Source organism: Anticarsia gemmatalis, chromosome 8 (assembly GCF_050436995.1).
Source record: "Anticarsia gemmatalis isolate Benzon Research Colony breed Stoneville strain chromosome 8, ilAntGemm2 primary, whole genome shotgun sequence".
NCBI lineage: Eukaryota > Metazoa > Arthropoda > Insecta > Lepidoptera > Erebidae > Anticarsia > Anticarsia gemmatalis.
In genome coordinates this window covers 9,138,419-9,158,016 of record NC_134752.1, presented here as the reverse complement: position 1 = coordinate 9,158,016, position 19,598 = coordinate 9,138,419, and the positions used below count along the sequence as shown (strand labels likewise).

The 19,598-nt window shown below is 33.9% G+C and overlaps 1 protein-coding gene across 1 annotated transcript in view; it reads left to right on the top strand.

Moving 5' to 3' along the window:
- Window positions 1–19,598, top strand: part of LOC142975000 (uncharacterized) — a 42,317-nt gene that overhangs the window by 10,695 nt on the left and 12,024 nt on the right. The window contains exon 2 of the mRNA XM_076117607.1: window positions 17,308–17,378. The gene's annotated coding sequence lies outside the window, so the exon portion shown is untranslated. The remainder of the gene's footprint in view (window positions 1–17,307; window positions 17,379–19,598) is intronic.

Below are 19,598 nucleotides of genomic sequence, written 5' to 3'. Positions count from 1 at the left end.
AATTTAACAATACTGTTTTTTTTTCTGAAGTGCTTCAGTTGTGCTTGCAGTAACGCGCACGCATTATTATCTATTTCATCCCTTTTGTAAAATATAACACTCCAAGAAGTTCCATATATCTACTTTAATTTCTTATGAATTTATTTCTAACTGAGTAAAACAATCCATTTCGAATTAATCGTTTCTGGCCATAAAAATATTGATAGGCAAGACGGATTCTCAGAATTGAACATTAAAGTGAACAAGTCTTGCATATAGGTTGACTGCGGTTGACAAATGAACCTTGACGCTTATTGGAATCACTTTAAGGTAATATAGAAACACTGATGATAAAAAACGTTCATCGAGTCCCTTCCTATATATGCAACTTGTATGAATATTCGGTGTACCCTCGTAGACGTGGTCGCGTACATATGACGATGTAAGTTTCTACCTGTTTAGGAAGGGTCGAGGCGCGCAGGTGCACTCCACACATACAATAAAATCACGAACACAAACATCCTTAGAGACGACACTTATTATTTTTATCAACAAAATAACATTATTACTATGTTACTCGTATAAAAATGAACACAATCAAAATATCTCGAGACGTTTTTTTTGTTTGACTTCGCAAAATATCCTTATTGACATAACATCAATACATTTCTGCTGGTAATATTAAGTTAATGGTCCATTACTTGGTATAACATTTGCCTTATTTACTTAGAAAGCGTATTGTATGTATTTTGTCGGTGACCCTCCAGGAACTATTCGTACTCACAAGATTATTAGGTTCTTAACGTAATGATCACGACCATTGCTGTAGTTGTGTACAAATCTAAAAGACAAAAAAAATGGAAATATTACGACAATGTTAATATGAATATACATTGTAATGTAAGTTACATATATGCAAAGGTATTCTATACTCTTAAATTATTTTTAAAATATTCAATTACGGTAGCGACTCTGCAATCAAATCGCATTCTGAACAGGGCATTTTGGAACATTCGAAACCAATATGCAACAGATAAAGTCGCACACATGTTTGTACGCTTCCGCCCTCCCCGGGGGGACATTTCTCAGTTCTCCCCCATCCGAGCTCCATCCCTGCAGTTAATGGGCGACGAACGAGACAGGAAAACATCTGAGGTGAGGTGAATACACTGTAATTGCTCCGCCAAACGCAAAGAAAAACATTTGCTCATGAAAATACTAAGAAAGGAATCAATGCAGACATTTTAACTGTTGTTGTATTGCTACTGGCCATTGGATTCGACTTTTGGAAAAAAAGCATGGCAACAAATATTCCACATTCAATCAAGTATCGAGCGAATAGATCAAAACGTGAAAAGTTCATAATAAATTTTTCAAATAGACCATTGAATACGTCGGAACTTTCGTATTGAAATTACACGATAGTTCAATTTGCAATTGAATTGCAAATATCCGGTCGCCGTTATATCGGCTGTGCTAACAATGGCATCGCATTACATTCTCGTGTACATATTACATTACGCGTTTTCATTAGAGCAACGCCGGTATTCGTTAAATTTTGGGAATACCTGTTCTCGGACGTGGCTGGCCCAGTTATTTAAACTGACCTAATTACTGATCGGCGAGTTGTTCAACGATTATAATGCATATTTATGACCTGTAAAATTACCAAACAAATTTTAATCAAATAAATAAGGCGCGATGTAATTATTTAATTAAGGGCCTTTGATTTAATTTTGCAATAATCACGTATTTTAAGGGTAATACATTGTATACGTTTTAGGAAAGAAACACGCACTCGATATCAGTTTTCAGTTTTTAAAGACGCTTCGAGTAGGAAGATGCTGTTTACATTGGACTGTGTTAAAATTGATCTCACTATAAACATTCCATTACCGTAAATTTAAAAGCATTTCAGGGAAAACTAAATAAGTGAAAATGTCGACCATTTTGGAATCGACTTTATTTTGGTTTAGTAAAACCACATGAGTAAATATCGAAACAGGTGCGAGATGTTCAAACAATAATATTAATCATTGATTTCATTTTGTTCAATGTTAAAGAGGAACCCTCTTCAAGTCACGTCGGTCAATCAAATGAATATTCTATACTGTGCGTGGTTTTCCGCAATTGGATTTGTCAATTGTCTATAAGTATGTCCAGCGAGCCACTTATTTACCTTGATAGTTCTTTGTGTTAGGTACATATAACACTCGTAAATCTTGCGAGCAAATCAGTAACACGGATGTATTGCGTTGAGTTACGCATAAAGATCAAAGTTTGCAATCTTCGTAACCTTTAACAACTGCGAAGTCTACCTTCTAAGGAAACCTGGACTACTTGTCAATGTTGTTACAACTAGGTATTACATAGTTTAAATTAGTTCAAATAGCTTTATTTTAATTTATATTTATAATAACTACATAATTAAGTCATATAAGAAATGCCGTCAAAGTTCAAAAAGTAAATGTATAAATTTCTAATAATTGAGAAGTCAACTCACAATAAAATAATGTTTTTGTCGTGACGTTTCTATAGGACACAATAAATAACTTTATTGATAGACAGCCGTGACACACATCTTCAAAGTTATGACAAACTTTTTTCCCAAGAATATTTTTTTCCTTTTATTTTAATCTTACTGGCTATAGATGACTTGATTGCTCAGTTTCAAATACAATTCCATTGAAAATTACAATTTGAATGAAACTAAATCCGACTTTGAACATTTTCAATCAATTGGTTTTTTGGACAATTACCCAATTCTGTCTCGATGTTTGAGCAAAGCAAAACTAAATTCGATCACTATACTGAACGGTGGACAAGAGAAAGTTGATTGGAGGACATCAGTCGATATTGCTTGCTATTACAGTAAGAATACATTTGATATAGGTTTCATTTATAAGCCCACATTGGACCTTCGTCAACGTAATGGCATGTTTGTTGTCATCTTATAATCATGTACACCCACTTTGCACGCCTAAAGGAGTGGCCGTGAGATACGCGACACGGATCTAGAAAAGGCACACATCGTCAAAACATTGTTGCACTGAAGCCGACCGATATTACAAACAAATTGCATTATATTCCATCACAACCTCCACATTCTTGGGCTTTATTACGTATAGTTATTTATTTCTATACAGAGACCTAGTCGGTTTCTTTGTCCGTGCAGTAAATCTAATGAAAATCTTGAGGAACATTGTATTACTTTTATGTCCATCAACTAGTCTATAGCTTAGAACACAATAAGCTGAAGTACGAAATACATGACAAATGTCGGGTCCTCATTCAATTCACACGAAATTTAGTTTCGGTTGGATAAACAATTACATGCTATGTCACCATACAATTATATGGCTAATTATGCGCCCACGAAACATTCATCTAGAATACCTTAGTAAACGTAGGTAGAACTCATACCTTATTATTCAATTTATTATTTTAATCAAAAAAATTGGAATTAAATGATCAAAGTTTCATTTTCAAATCTTTAAAAAAGAACCAACAATAGTATTTTTGCAACAAGTTATTACCTTGTGTAGGTCAAGGAGAAAAACGGTGTGCATAATCAAAAATTGTCTATGCATGATTCTAGATATTCATATGTTATAGAAGTGGTGAGAATGATTAACGCTATGAATAAGAGGAATTCCTTTCAAAGAGAGGACTTAATTATTTATTGGTGAGTTATTTGTAGTGTGAGCGTGGCGTTGTGTGTGACATTATCTCGTGATCGGCTTCTTACTAATTGTCCATCGAGAGGTGAGTGCAAACAATCGCCACCATTGTTTCGTTGAGCAGAAAATGCCGAGAGGCAGCACGACAATGGTGCAAACGTGTTTCGCGAGGTAAAAGTTCCACCAAACAATGGAATCGATGCCTATTTGATTCCGTGCTTTCCCTTTTGTCGAATGGTGTGCTTGAGCGAATTTTCATAATAATTCGGTTCCGGTAAAGTACACATTTAGGTACAACAATTACAATAATCTTGATGTTAATCCAGCTGCGAAATAATTTTGAGTTATCATTAGTTAGCTTTGTCGAAGAAGTTTTGATAAATGAATAAAAATGGAACCTGGCAAACGCTACGTCATGTCGCCCCGATGTAATGTACTGATGATATAATGAAGTCATTCCACTTGGAGAGGAAGTTTAACAATAGTAACGACCATAACGTATTCACTCATTGTGAAAGAAGTACCAAATAATGTGTTAGCACAAACCGATATATTTTTTAACAAAACTGAGTTCTGTCTTGGATTGACGACAAATGCTAGAAATATAACTTTACGTCTACCGATTTCAGTAAGTGGATACCTCAAATAATTTAAGAATTTTAATACAATCACACCTAATAAATATTAATTAAGTAAAACGGTACAATGAAAATAGCTACGATATGAACTTAAGACTATAAGAAGCTTTATTAACAAATACTTGAAGTAAAACTGTGAGAGTTTCTAATGGCTATCCGAAATCTGACTAATTAAGATTGTAATTATAACCCAACATTCTGTGTAGTAATTTTATACTTAATGTTGGAGTAACTCAATCTTAAACCTATTTTAAACCCCTCATAATAACATTAAGTAATGAGAAACCAGGAGAGGAAGGAACTAGAATTAACATTTAAAATAGATGTAACAGTTTATAATAAACATTCTCACATTTTGTTTTTGCACGCAATGCATACGGTACATTATTAATTTCAAAAATGGACAATTTATACTGCTATACGTTTATGTGTTTAACCGGTATGTATGTATATAAATACCTATTATAAGATAAGAAACATTTCACAGCGTGTCATTTTAGCATCCAACTTTTCCGAAGCGGTCAAAAAATTATATGACAATTTTAAATATTTTGTACAAAGCTTACGAAATAAAGGATATTTTGAATTTAATTGAATAAATAAAATTAATTTTATACATACATTATACATATTTTTAGTTACGTGTTTTACGTACAAAATTGTGAATTAACAGTTAAATGTAAACGAACGTTAATTGCGGAGTAAATTAATTTTCCAGTTCAGGTGATCTTGGAAAGTAATCGCTTTGTTGAAATATTATTGGACGCGCATTTTCAACAACCATTAATAACATTAAACAATACAAGCAGACAATAATAATGCGAGCACTATGTAAGGAAATACCAATTTATTAATTGTGAAACAACATCCATTCATTTGTTATGGAATACCGTAACATCGTCCTCATTAATGGATTCATGCCAAAATATATTAACTTTTATTTTACGATAACTGCGTCAATCGTCTGCTACAAATATAGCACAGATATATTATACAATCCAGACACAATCTCGATGTTAGAATTCTATAATATTTCATGTTGACATTAATTTGAAATATGACCGAATAATATTAGTTTTGATTTACAAAGCGGTAATGAAAATCAAATATGATAATAATATTATGACAGGAGTTTTGAATACACACATTGAGTTGCTAATGAACTTCAGCAAAGCTAATTTACAGTGCCTTTCATTGATCACAATCAGGTGAAGATACATAACGAAATGTTCTCCGTAAACTTTGTTAGAACGGCAGGCCGTGGTCCTTGACATGTATATAGGTACATTCAGGTACAATTATACCAACAGTCATTTTAAATCTACGGCCATTAGTTTATCTGTAGACGTGACGCCTAACACTATCTTAATTATTTATCCTATTTCGTTGACCAGTATGTCGTACAGAAGGTGATTACTGGATGTAATCTACCGCTTCACCGTACACTAGCAGTTAGATAGTCATTATAACTCGTTACCCTACAGTTCGATAATGACCGACGCCCTAAATATTCTATGTGACTAATACGTACTGCCCTATGTGTAATAATATTTAGGTTTTTTAAACTTTTCCTTATTCGGTTTCAAACAATGAGATCAGCGTAAATAGGTTACCTATTTACCTACTTTTTGCTTGTAAAGGTTACGAAAATTAATCAGCTTTTTATGACAAAGAATTTAAAGTAAAATACAGAATTCTGCAAAGACACCGGTTAAGAGACTTATTAGAAATTGGAATGTGGCCGAATTCCCAAAAACATATTTCATAATTAGTAGTAAACTTGACCGTGGGAATTATTATGAAAACGACATAATATTTTTCTGAAACTTGTATGGAAAATACTTGAGGGCCCAATAGCAAGAATTATATTAATCCGACTCTAAGCCTTATGTAGCTACGAATAGTAAATTATAGCATTGTGGACTCAGTACAAGTACTAATAACAAAGTTAAATTTTTACAGTGCCGCGGTCAAGAAACCGGCTAGTTTATCGATCTAATGCAATATTAATGAATGTAGTTCGGCTACAGTGTGAGTACTTTGTGGATGCAATCCTGTTCCCGATAAGAGGCCCTCCGCGGTTTTTAAAACAGCCACATTATAAACATACCTATTAACCGAAACTTTATCAGACTCTTGAGTACTTTGTATATTTTGTTTTCTTACTCGAGTTAGGATGATTTAGGCTTAAGAAGAACAAAAATGTAGACTTTATTGTAGATACTAACAAAAACGGAATAAATTATAAAACATGACATGAAGTTAAAAATATTATTATTTAAAAATCTTCTAATTTATTGAACACTTTGAGCTCGTGTAGAGTGTGCTTACACTAAAACGTTCTTATTAATAAATTATAACGAATATTAAAGAAATTGTCATATTATTATGTATCGAAGTAACACTTGTCGAAGTTTCTCTCAAGTTTAGGTACCTATTGGTCTACTCGCATATTTGCGACGACATGTTAATGACAAACTTTACACATTTAGACTAAGTAACGCATTTTTAAATGTTACAACCACAAACTAAAAAATCAGAATTAGTGTTTTGCCTATATTCAAAGTTTGTTAATACTAGTGAGGTATATTCTAAAGCAATGTCTGTTTTTATTAAAGAAACGCTGCGTTATTCTAGATCATAATTTGCAGTAAAGTTGTTAGTAAAAGTTAAAGCAAACTCTGAACATCAGACACTTTTGAAGCTCAACTCTAACTAATATAAGTACATAAGTCGAGAATTTTAATTAGCAACTTGTTAAACATAAAGTTTATTGACATATTTTTTGTCGGACATGCAACTTGTTGTACGCAAGGTGTCAATATATAGCTACCTGTCATTTACCGTTCCAAGAAACAATTTCACCTAATGATTTGGACTCTTAGTCAAATACAACTCTATCACTACCGTAAAACGGGGTGAATAGAATTCGCGGGGTGAATAGAAAAAAAATCAGGAAAGTTTTCAAGCCCAATGTTTGAGTACTCCTCGTTTAAGAATTTTGTTCAAATTTGAATTGATTACACGTCGATATTACTTCTTTGCGGTGTCATAATTGTTTAAATGTTTAAATTGATATTTATACCCAAAAAATTGCTTCAAAGTCAACCGTCCTCGAATGCCTTAATGGTCCATACATTTTTTTCAAAACTTTGGATTTAAAGTGGAATTTCTTTTCTAATGAGTTGTTTGGAGTGTTTATCTCTTTAGATGTATATTTATCTATAAAGATACAATATTTGTAACTGAAAAAACGTTTTAAAACACAATTTTTCCATTCACCCCTTTGGTCGTTTCGATTCACCCCTATCGCTGGGTGAATAGAAATTGACCATTTTTTTAAGGAAATATCGTAAAGTTATGCATATTTTTGGACAAATATGGTTTTAACTCGTTCTTCATGGCGCCGGACATGATATAAAACAACCTGACAATAAAAATAACAAGTTATTCGCTACAAATTTTTAGGACAAAGTTGAAAATTGTTTCTATTCACCCCGTTTTACGGTAATTACACAAGCGTCGTAAGCGAGTGCTTTCATTAGTCACTGCATAATACATTTATAACATTTGTGTATTCTTAGCTCTTAAAAACCTTGTGAAGACGCTTATCTTATCTTATTTGCTACATATTGTATAATTTCGGATCAAAATTTCCATTAAACGCTTGATACAATCAAAGGTTACGCAAATACTACATTATTTATTATTTGAAATATTCACACATAACATTATTTTTGATCATTATCACACAACCTTAAGATAAGGAATCTTATCTTTTTGTGACATATGACAAGGATTATGCGAATATGCATAAAAATCACACAATATTACTCGATTTGGATGACTAGATAAATATATAAAAAATCGGTGTAAACTTGACTCATTTGTACACTTGACCCATGAACTACAAAGGTATTTAATGAAAGTCAAGGTCACTATGCATTCATAATTAATCAGCTTCGGTTTTCACATAAAAGAAAAGTTGAATGATGGTGGTTTTCCACAGAGTACGTACATACGTACTTATGCAAGTCTGGAGTTACGCTCACGCCGGAACTCCCGGAATAAGCAGACTGAGGAAGGAAGTAACGCTTTACTATTGGAATACTTAATAAGAACATAAAGCAATGGAAATACAACGCACAGCACGTGAAGCTACCTCACTGTATAACATATTTCCTTAAGTGATTTCTTGTTTATCTTCTTCGCTGTGCGTCGTTAATGAATAATTTGCATTATATTAGATCACGCTGATGACAAAATCGTGAAGTGAAAGTGCCCGCCCACTCGGAATAATGGCGCAAAATATTTAAAATTAAAATAAGCACCAAACATTAATTAGTGTCGCAGTGCAGTCATTATGTTTGTAGAAAGAATAGAAAGTAAAGGCGCGTATACACAGCATTGTCCCGCGAGGGTCGGCAGCGCAGCGGCGTGCTAATGCGGAAGCTGCGACTGCGACGCGGCGACGCACTGTGGATCGAAAATCGGCTGTAGAAGACATAGGATCTCGATGTCGTGAATGTTATTTTTTTTGATGGAAATGTATTCTGCTGATCATTACTGTTCTATAAAATGTCATATGAACTAATTCTGTGCACAAATGGAAGAGTTATAATTTTTTTAAGAAAAATTTGTATGGAGCTGACATGAAAAATGAGAATATCTCTGGAATCGCAAGGTTGGCCGTTATATCCTTGCACACTGATATAGTACTATTTATTTGTGAATTTTTGACATACTTTATATCGCGGCATCACTTGCGATTTTTTTTCTAAAAATCGTCAAAATTTTCAAAAAAAATATTTTGTTTTTGATACATTTAAATGCTTAAGTATGACTATAACAAGTGTAATTTTCAATATTTTTTATGCTACTACCAAAACGTTCTGAGAAATCACAAAATCGTACTACTCCTCCTCGAATGGTGTTCTCTAAACCTCGTATAATCTTTGTTTCGGGGCTCTGAAGCTTCTTCCGAAAGGCTTCCAATTGGTACAATAGCATTTACTGCAATTATGTCCCCTCCGTGAATCAACAATTTGTGGACAGTTGATGACATGTAGTACCCATCATACAGTTCCACGTCTTTTTCAGCGGTTGTTCTAGCGTATTCTTTAATTTCTTTAACGCCACGACTACAAACTCTTCAGATGTGATAGCTCTCAGAATCACAGCAAACCTGCGTATTAAGTCTTCATCTAATCCAAATACCGAACTTGTAACGACAAGAAAAAAAATTGATATTAATATCAAACTGGGGATTAGACGGTTCATCTAATCAAAGTAGATATAAGCAAAACATAGAGAGTGTTCAAGATGATTCCAGCATATTTATGACCTCTTTGGTTTCATTAAGGTTGATAGCTGATGGTGATACCGTATGGGTGAATCCAAAACCCTACCCACCTATGTATTACCCTCCAGTCCAGTTTAGTTTTTCGAAAGCAACCAAAGAAGTTGTCATAAAGGAAAAAACTGCTATGGATAACAATATTGAAGCTCTCGTTACGGATAACAAAATTGCAGCTCTCATTCCCTCAAAATGTCAGGGACATGAAATTAGTCACCAATTAATGATGACGATGATTGAGGTCAAAATTTATATAGATATGTACAAAGAAGCGAAGTCAATGCGGCCTGCTGCATGTGTTTGGCTAAGACGACATAAATGAATAAGTTAGATGCCGTTGCGTCAAAAACCATTTCTTCTGGTGTGTATGAGTTCGGATTATCATCATTTCATTCCCGCATAAATGTGATGGAATAATTTTTACACATACCGTATCGTCTCGACTACAAAAGGTCAAGAGTTATTGCATCCACGAAAAAAAGTAATCCAAGATCGATTCAAAGATGATCATTGCATTAGATGAACACATAATACGCAGATTTGCTGTGATTCTGAGAGCTATCACATCTGGAGAGTTAGTAGACATGCCGTAATCTAACGAATACGCTAGAACAACCGCTGAAAAATACATGGAACTGTATGATGGGTACTACATGTCATCAATTGTCCACAAATTGTTGATTCACAGAGGGGACATAATTGCAGTAAATGCTATTGTACCAATTGGAAGCCTTTCGGAAGAAGCTTCAGAGCCCCGAAACAAAGATTATACGAGGTTTAGAGAACACCATTCGAGGAGGAGTAGTACGATTTTGTGATTTCTCAGAACGTTTTGGTAGTAGCATAAAAAATATTGAAAATTACACTTGTTATAGTCATACTTAAGCATTTAAATGTATCAAAAACAAAATATTTTTTTTGAAAATTTTGACGATTTTTAGAAAAAAAATCGCAAGTGATGCCGCGATATAAAGTATGTCAAAAATTCACAAATAAATAGTACTATATCAGTGTGCAAGGATATAACGGCCAACCTTGCGATTCCAGAGATATTCTCATTTTTCATGTCAGCTCCATACAAATTTTTCTTAAAAAAATTATAACTCTTCCATTTGTGCACAGAATTAGTTCATATGACATTTTATAGAACAGTAATGATCAGCAGAATACATTTCCATCAAAAAAAATAACATTCACGACATCGAGATCCTATGTCTTCTACAGCCGATTTTCGATCCACCGTGCGACGTGACGTCCTGCCCGCGGGCGGAATTGTTAATCGTCTCATTTATCATTGCAGACGAAAGTGAAAACAGCTACTGTGTAAATAATACAATGCGAATACGCCTTTATATTTCTATAGCACTAGCTGGGACAATACAATGGACGTAATACGACTCTATTCATTTCGTTTTTGCAAATGAACAGATGACTTTCAATTATACAATTACCTAATCAAGTTAAGTATTGCAAATTAATTGAAAGTTCATTATGTTATTAGATTTTCGAAGAAATGCGTATTATTAACAATATTAGTTGCAGAACTTAATAAGCTTTTTACTTTGACAAAGGAAAAGCGTATAATTAGTTAACAGTTCTTAATTTGTTATGCGTCAATGTATGGCTGAATATGATATATGTATCGAATAGTGACATAACATTAAGCATTGTGAGGCAACATGGTGCGAGTAAAAGTGAACACCATTGTATCGGATGTGCGGTAATAACCCCGCCTCTTATGGATCTGCCCATGAAGGATCTACTACACGTGACTAAGGTCCCAATATACGTAAGCTAACAACGTTTAAGGTAATTTAATATTAGAGCTGAAGAAATAACTCGCCTTTATAGAATTAGGCAAAGTCGCTTCCCGCGCCTTTCCCTATGACTGTATGTATGTATGCTTAGATCTTTAAAACTACACAACGGATTTTGATGCAGTTCTGTTTTAATAGCTAGAGTAATTCAAGAGGAAGGTGTATATGTGAAAATTGTTAAGGATTTTTGTAAAATAACTTTTTAAACCAAGCTAAGCCAGGGCGGGCTGGTATATCATAATATTTATATCTATTCAGCATATTTTAAATTCGATTCTCATGGCACTTAAATTCTTTCATCATTCAAATCATATAATTACCATTGGGTATCCATAGAGATATCGGATCATAACCGCAGTGACATAGAGCCAGCAAGGAATCTTTAGTCATTTTCTTAGAACTATCTACCAGAAAACCTGCTTACATTTAAGCGCACTTAAATAGCATATTACCTAAGTAGTTACATAACATATACTACCCACGAAAGCCTATTTAATTCCTTTGAGATCGAATCATTAAGGCGTGTGTACGTAGTTACATGTGCAATGTTGCGTAAAATGTATAATTCCAGTAGGTGTCGGCTCTAAATATACTTGACATAATTAACTCGCACCGCAAAGGTATTCACACATAATACACTGATATTTTCAGCTCTCTCTCAAATTAACTTGTTATAAAACGACAAAATTTATACCACTTATCACAAAATACGAAGCAACGTGAATGTACCCCGGGAATAACTGCTTTGTTATAAATGAATAAGTTTGTAAAAATAGCATCACAGGTACGTCCATGACGATCTATGTTAACACACAAAGCTTATAATTATTTTAATACTACATCATTATTTAGAATGTATGCAGCAATTATTTATGAAATAATTTTAATATAATTGACATATGAATGTATGAATTTAAAAAATGATCACTAATGTGATATGATATGATAATGATAATAATCATAAATAATATCGATTATTAAAAATTATTCATTTTAATGTAGGTAAATCTCAAAGGTTGTTACTTTGTTAAAGTTGCTCATCTACAGATTTATTTATTTTGTTAGTATTAATTTAGTTGTCTAAACCTAAACGTTACCAATTTTGACAACCCTAGTTACGATCATAAATAAGTAGGTTTCGTAAAATTTCTTATGATGAATGAATCATACTTTAATTTGTATGATGAACACCGCAGATTTTTATCTCACCAAACGTAATTAACATATAGACAACCGTGAAAAGGAACAGTTATTCTTTAAACGCAAGTTTGTACAATCATCATTTAGACGCGTAATTCATTTTATAATTATTTGGCATTCTCTATTTGCCTATTCTTAGAAGTGAAAATATACTGTAATGTATTTTTTATTCTTATGTTAAATTGCTGGCCACCTGTAGCTAAGTATTTGAATGCAAAATTGTAAAGCGGGATGTAAGAATCACTTTTCCAATTTATATTACATTCTTCCTGTATTACCATTATTTCCGTTCGTGTAACTTCATAATGCGCTTCCTTTAAAAAAATAACAATTGAGTACACTTAATATTATGTTATGGTCGACAAACTGCTTATGATAATGGCCTTTAAGGCGTTACTGAGTCAGGTAGCTACCCCACTTCTAAAATCCTTCTTTGGCAATGACTTTTATAGGCTGTTACCGGTACTATTTTAACATAGTCACGTTAGATCCATAAAAAGCCGAAGAAAGATGTTGGCATCTTTACTGCATCAACGTGATAGGTGTCAAGGGGTAATAAATTGCGTATACTTCAACGATTTTGTGCAGCTATAGTACTTTCATTTATAGCTCCTCAAAATTGTATTTACGTTTTGTGATCTACATCATAAACCAGAATTCATAAATGAAAACGGTTTGAACATGTCTAGAATATAAAGTCCTTATATTCTCTGAAGCTATTATCCAGGTATATTTTTTAAGAACCTTCTGATATAATACTCGGCGAGATTTGATGTAGTTAGTATTTGTAGCGAGTCCTTAGCGGAGCGGAGTGGCGCCAGCTGGCATTCTTGTCTCGGCCCAGGAGCAACTTTCATGAATAGTTAACTGACTAGTTTTAGTTCAAGACTAGGATCGCGCTTTGCAAAGTAAACACTGTTCGATACAACGCGTTTTAAATATACATGTAGCACTTTACGTATCTATTTGGAATGTATATCAAAGATGTTTGATTCACAATCGTCCTCTATTTATAAACACGAGTGAGTTTCATTGCCGTGAGAAATGGCTTAATTCGGCGGAATAAAAAGAAAGGCAATGTTTGTAAATACAAAGCAAACATTTAAATAATAGCTTAGGACGGTCGGCTTTGAATTCTTTTTGCTTTGTAGCGTCTACGTATAATCCTTAACCATATATATGAAGAAACGGCCTGAGATAATGTACATTAAAGCAGCTCGTTGAAATACGCGCAGAATCTAAAATAAGCTCCGATTTACATAAGAAAGGCAACGTTACATTATGGCCTGCAATTGCACTTTTTAATCATAATACGTTTAAGTATTTTCTATTTATAAACCAGCACGCTGTTAGCAAAAACTGAATGCAATAATTTCTCTGTTTGCTAATGAACAAATGGTTGCAAAGAGTTATTGGTACATAGAAAATATTTTCTTTAAATAATTCTTTGTACCAATGACTTACAGTTTTTTTCGTCCTTTCCAGTAAGACTCTAATTAAACACTTTATTTCGTAAGCTTGCTATCTCTTGAAAGTAAAACGTTCTGAGAAACTTGTATTTTAATGTAAAACCACATAATGATTTTATTGTATTTACAAATCGAGTCTGAGATTATTACGATACTTTTATAAAATATCAGTTTTATGTTACCCAATTATTGTATTTTATTATAATTTACATATCATATATGTAATGAATTTTGTATTTGTCCTTCTAGAATTCTTAACATTTCTACCTACATAAATTTATATGACTGATCAACAAGAGTATGTATAAAGTAACAGCAATAGTGATAGTGATTGTCTTAATACTTTATTCATGGTTGTGTATTTTTCGCAATATTTTTATATTTGTCTATCTATAGACAATTTGTGATTCACTGTAAATATACGACGTTACATTATATCAGTCTATAAAACGCATACAGCTCTCTCACCATTTCGTACGGAATAAAATGTTTATCTATACTTTTATAGTTTATGTATATAAAATCCTAAATAAAAAAATGATACGCTTATCTTGAAATGTTTTATAGCTTATGAAATCGTTTTTGACGAAAATTATTTTGTCACAGTCTTGATAGGTATAGACCCCTTAAGGCAAAGGCGTAAAAGTATAAATAAGACACTACAAGATATTTTAATTAAGGAACCAATATGTTGTTTTGGAAAATACAGTAAAACAACAGAGGTTTCCATGCTGATAACACAAAACAACAACAACGTAGTCATACGTACCGATTGTTTAGGTCAAGTGATAAAGGTACAAGTTAGAACGCACATCTTCCATCAAGTAAATTGTATACATTCGGCACAATAAGAGTTATTTATCTAGAAACACGGTTAAATATCGCAATATGTTGAGGACGAAACACACTTGTAGAATCTGGAACAAAATCTTATCTAATGCAATAATGATATTGCTCAAAGGTTAATGTTTGAGTCTGTGTTTCCCCCGTACTCTGTACGCATTCATATGTGAAGCTGCATTCATCGCAATACAACACTTGTACAGTTTCATTGCTACATATTTTTCTACATTTATTCAATAACCCACGTTCATATCTCGTAACCTTTTGCTCTCATAACATTTTATCATTCAATTAATTATTTTCTGGCTATTAAGATTTTTGTATCAGTTTACCACCCATACCGCTCCTCTACGTGACGTGTTCTAACTATAGGGTTAATAACAAAGTAAAAACAGTATATCCTAATGATAGTGTGTAAACACGAGTTTCTACAAAGTGTTTGTCTAACGGAAGCATTTGTTTACTCAAAGTGGACATAACAAATTGCTATAGCAAATAAACTAACTGTGCTACAATTTAATGTTGAGAATCTTAACACAATAGCTTTTTTAAAGCTTTATATCATACTAATGACAATTGAGAATTGTGTAGTGATTTCACTGAAACATATCATTGTAGTGAATGTTTTCTTCTGATGGTACGTGCTCAGATTACTTACAACGGAACGTGATGCAAAATGTATTCAACTGTAAACAAACGTGAGTAATTGTGCAGATATTTATTAGCATAATCTGACTTTATATGTAGCTCATTCCCTTCTTGTTCTGTATTTGGAAACATATCTTGACGAGAGCTAGAATTCTACAGCTCTGCGCTTTTATCGACAGCTACTACAATTGAAGCTAACTTCATTATTAACTTAACATACCGAGTCCCTTCTCGAGTTTAGTCTTCGATTATATTTATGGATTTGAAGAGTCATTGATTTATGGATATTTAAAAAACATGACATATACGAGATTAAATTCACTTATAAAAAGTGTAAGCAGCCGTATGCCAACCGATGTGCTTATTTGGTTTTATCGACAGAAATTTGCACACAATGTTTAGAAACAAACGGCATCAATGTTTTGCTTTCACGACTCCTCATGCCTGAGAACGATTGTACTGTTATAACTTGAATTATTCACATATTTTTTTATTAATCGGGGATGTCGCGTTTCAATCAATGTGTTACGATAATGTAAGGGGAGCCATATTATACTACCAGCCCTAAATGGTCTCATATATTCCTATAAGAATGGCCTACACTATAAAAGCTCAAAGAAGTCTTTGTCTTTGTTCCTGAGACAATTGAGAGACCATAATAAATGAGTACATATAGAACGGAACATGGTCGGATTCTCGGGAGTCGGTCGTCCGAGACGTCCAGTGTTTACCGCCCATACAAACCAATATTGACATTCTCTTTGTCTACTAACTGACGGCTAATCTCTTTGTACGGGATATTCTTTTGTATTAATACTAGCAACGTGTTCTTCATCGACTTCAACTCTCCGTCGACGATTCTATCGAATGGTATGTCTTATTGGTACAGAGAAAACGATAACCTGAAATCTAAATGGGTTGTTTAAGCTCGATATCAGTTAGAAACTGCCATATTTTACAGTAACTTGATAGGAGCGATGTAAGTAAGCCAAGTTCGATGAACGGCTTTAATGTCTCGTCGAATAGAACAATATATCATAAAAGCTCATAAACGGTTGACTAGTTTCGGGCTATACCTACTTAAGAAGTGCTGGCGGTGGGCTTGGCCGGTCCACTTTCATGGTGTTTGTGTGTCGGTGGCAGACGCCGGGCTCCAACAGTGTTGCGCGGCGACATTCTGCGCGACACGTATATCACGCAGATATTGCTAGAAAGCGTCCCAGTCCCCCAGTCGCTCGTGTGATGTGACAGGAACCATTGACATCGCATCACAATATACAGTTTCTGTACTTACTTTTCATATAGTCATCTTATCTTATCATAAGCTGTAATAAATACTGAAATTGTAATTACGTATGACGAAAATATTGTCATATGTGCGTACAGTATGTAAATATCTTCACATAAGCATATTGATCGACAAAAAAGATAATAAGTTTGCAACTTGTGTAAGCTCCGCAGTGGTTGTATGCTTGTACCTAGTAAAATCATATTTGCGAATACGCAACTATTCAATTATATACTAACTATGTCTACTGTTCAATGAGTCGAAATCCGTCTAAGGCAAAATTTTTGGGAAAAATACACTGCGCTACGGAGCTTAGTTTCTTTTGAGAAAATTTCACAGATAATTAATTTTTGTAAACTCAAAATTAATTTGTTTCTATTCGCTTGCAGGGCATCGGCGGGCGAGTTCAGGCGCCCGTTATAATGTGACCGGCGCACGACGACGCGCGTCTCTCCTCAAGGTAAGCCTCCTCTCTCTGCGCTACCAGCACTTCACAAATCCCCGCAGTACACTACGAAGCGCATACAACTGATCTTAAATGTCAGACGATCCAAAATAAAAACTCAAGGTATCATGGTCAAGAGCTTACAAACCTTGACTGCATCCAAGGGGTGCTTCTTAAAATATTCCGAGTAACAAAGTAAAGAACCATAGTTGAAGTGTCAGATAAATAAATAAAATACACCTTGCTTTTTGATATTTCATGTACGTCTTAATGTTATTGGAATTCGACAAGAAGTTTTCCTCGACCAACTTACAAACTTTATTTTAGACGATAACAGTTTAACGAAGTGGTTTTGATATACACCAATAAAATCAAGTTTGTTTTACGTACGTATACAGTACTATACAGAGAATATAGACTGCTTTCCTTTCAATAACACGTAGCTAAAGTTAATTCATTTAATGTCAATTACAAGAAACTTTTAACACGCCATTGAAGTTGAACAATCACATTCGTTATAGGACGCACTTGTAGGTAGGGTAGAACAAGGTGATAAAGAAGCTTTATTGTAGTCAGGCAGAACAGTAACACTTATCAAGATAGTTAATTGTCATTGGAACACGTCTTATGGCAACGTATTCGGTTAACCTTTACAAGCCCGACTCAGTGTGCATATTCATTGTGCAGGGCGCGGCTCTACCGTCGGCCATGAATCCGGGCGTGATATATTATTTGTTATTCACGGGCGAAATCTGTCGCCGCCGGCTTCCGTCAAAGCGGTCTGTTTCCCTTCCAAAAATATAAAGATTATATTCCGAACGCATCCGTCTCGGTAAGTTGAATACGATTTCGTTTCGTACACGCTCGTTAACAACGTCCATCCGACCGTTTAAGAAATTCAGTACCTCTAATTAGAACGCTATGTCGATGTCGTGCAAAAAAACTGCCCTACACTGACGCAAACTAGTATAAAAAGTCGATCTGGACACTAATGTAGTGGATAATGGCAGGCGGAAGAAAAATTAGAGCGATAAGAACTACCTACTTTTGCATTGAAACTTGTTATACGCCCTTTAAAATCCTGGGACCGACAGAGAAAGTTGTAAAAGTTCTTAAACTTACATGCTTGATGTTACAACATTTTACTGTGTCAATATAAAATAAGTAATTTCCTGGTGTGTAATTTAATCTGCTTGAAATTAATATGGTGTGATTTCTTTGAATGTAGAAGTTAATTTTAAACTAATGTTCAAATACATAGATCAGCTCAGAAACTGCTTTAAAGTTAATGGAAAAATTTAAGCTTCATATACGTATATCTACTTACTTTAAATTGAGAGAGTTGGAAATTAAAGGGAAGATGAATGGGCTCTTTTTATAAATAAACAGACGCCGGCTGTGAAGCACACGTCGGAGGCCGCGACGTACTCGTACTACGCCACATGGATTAGGTGCGGTTAATTGTTTTTGGACATTGATGATACACATTTGTTAGTGAAACGCACTATACTTAGAAGAAACTGATAAACAAACAGCTAAACCGCTTAAAATATAATCAAAATGTTATTTCTACGAAATAATTTCAAAGCAATTTTGTTCTGCGATTGCAGAGATAAACATGTTTACGAAAATATGTGAAGAGAAACAAAATAACGCTTAACAGCCCTTTTAAAAGAACTAATGAAAATGCTTAAGGCTTAATTTTTTTCCTAAATGATATACGTTCAAAACGAAAGATTTATTTTAATTAAATGTCATTGCAGCTAGAAATATGCCAACGAAAGGACACTAAACAATAACCGTCTTACCGGTTAAGTATCACCAATCACCATGTGATAAGTAAGCGAACGTATGTTTCAGTAATTAAATTCAATCATTACTTGCCATTGCAATAGATTATACTACACTCGAAAAATTAAAAAGCTGATCAGATTTATATTTATGAGGAAACGACCACATGGCCAATACCTTATCGACTTATCTCTAAGCTCAAAGAGACGTCAATATGATGTAATCTATTATCTATCTCTGGTCGTGTCGTATTAATATTTGTTAAAGTTCATTTTAAAGTGCTAGATCTACCACGTCCAAAAGCAGCTGGCAACTAACCCAATATAAAAACACATCATAGAGTAAATATATGTGTTGACCTTGTAGCTATAGCCGAATGTAGACGAGATGTAGGAATGATAGTGAAATGTCGCGGTACATGCTAACCACTCAGTCAGTAGGTCG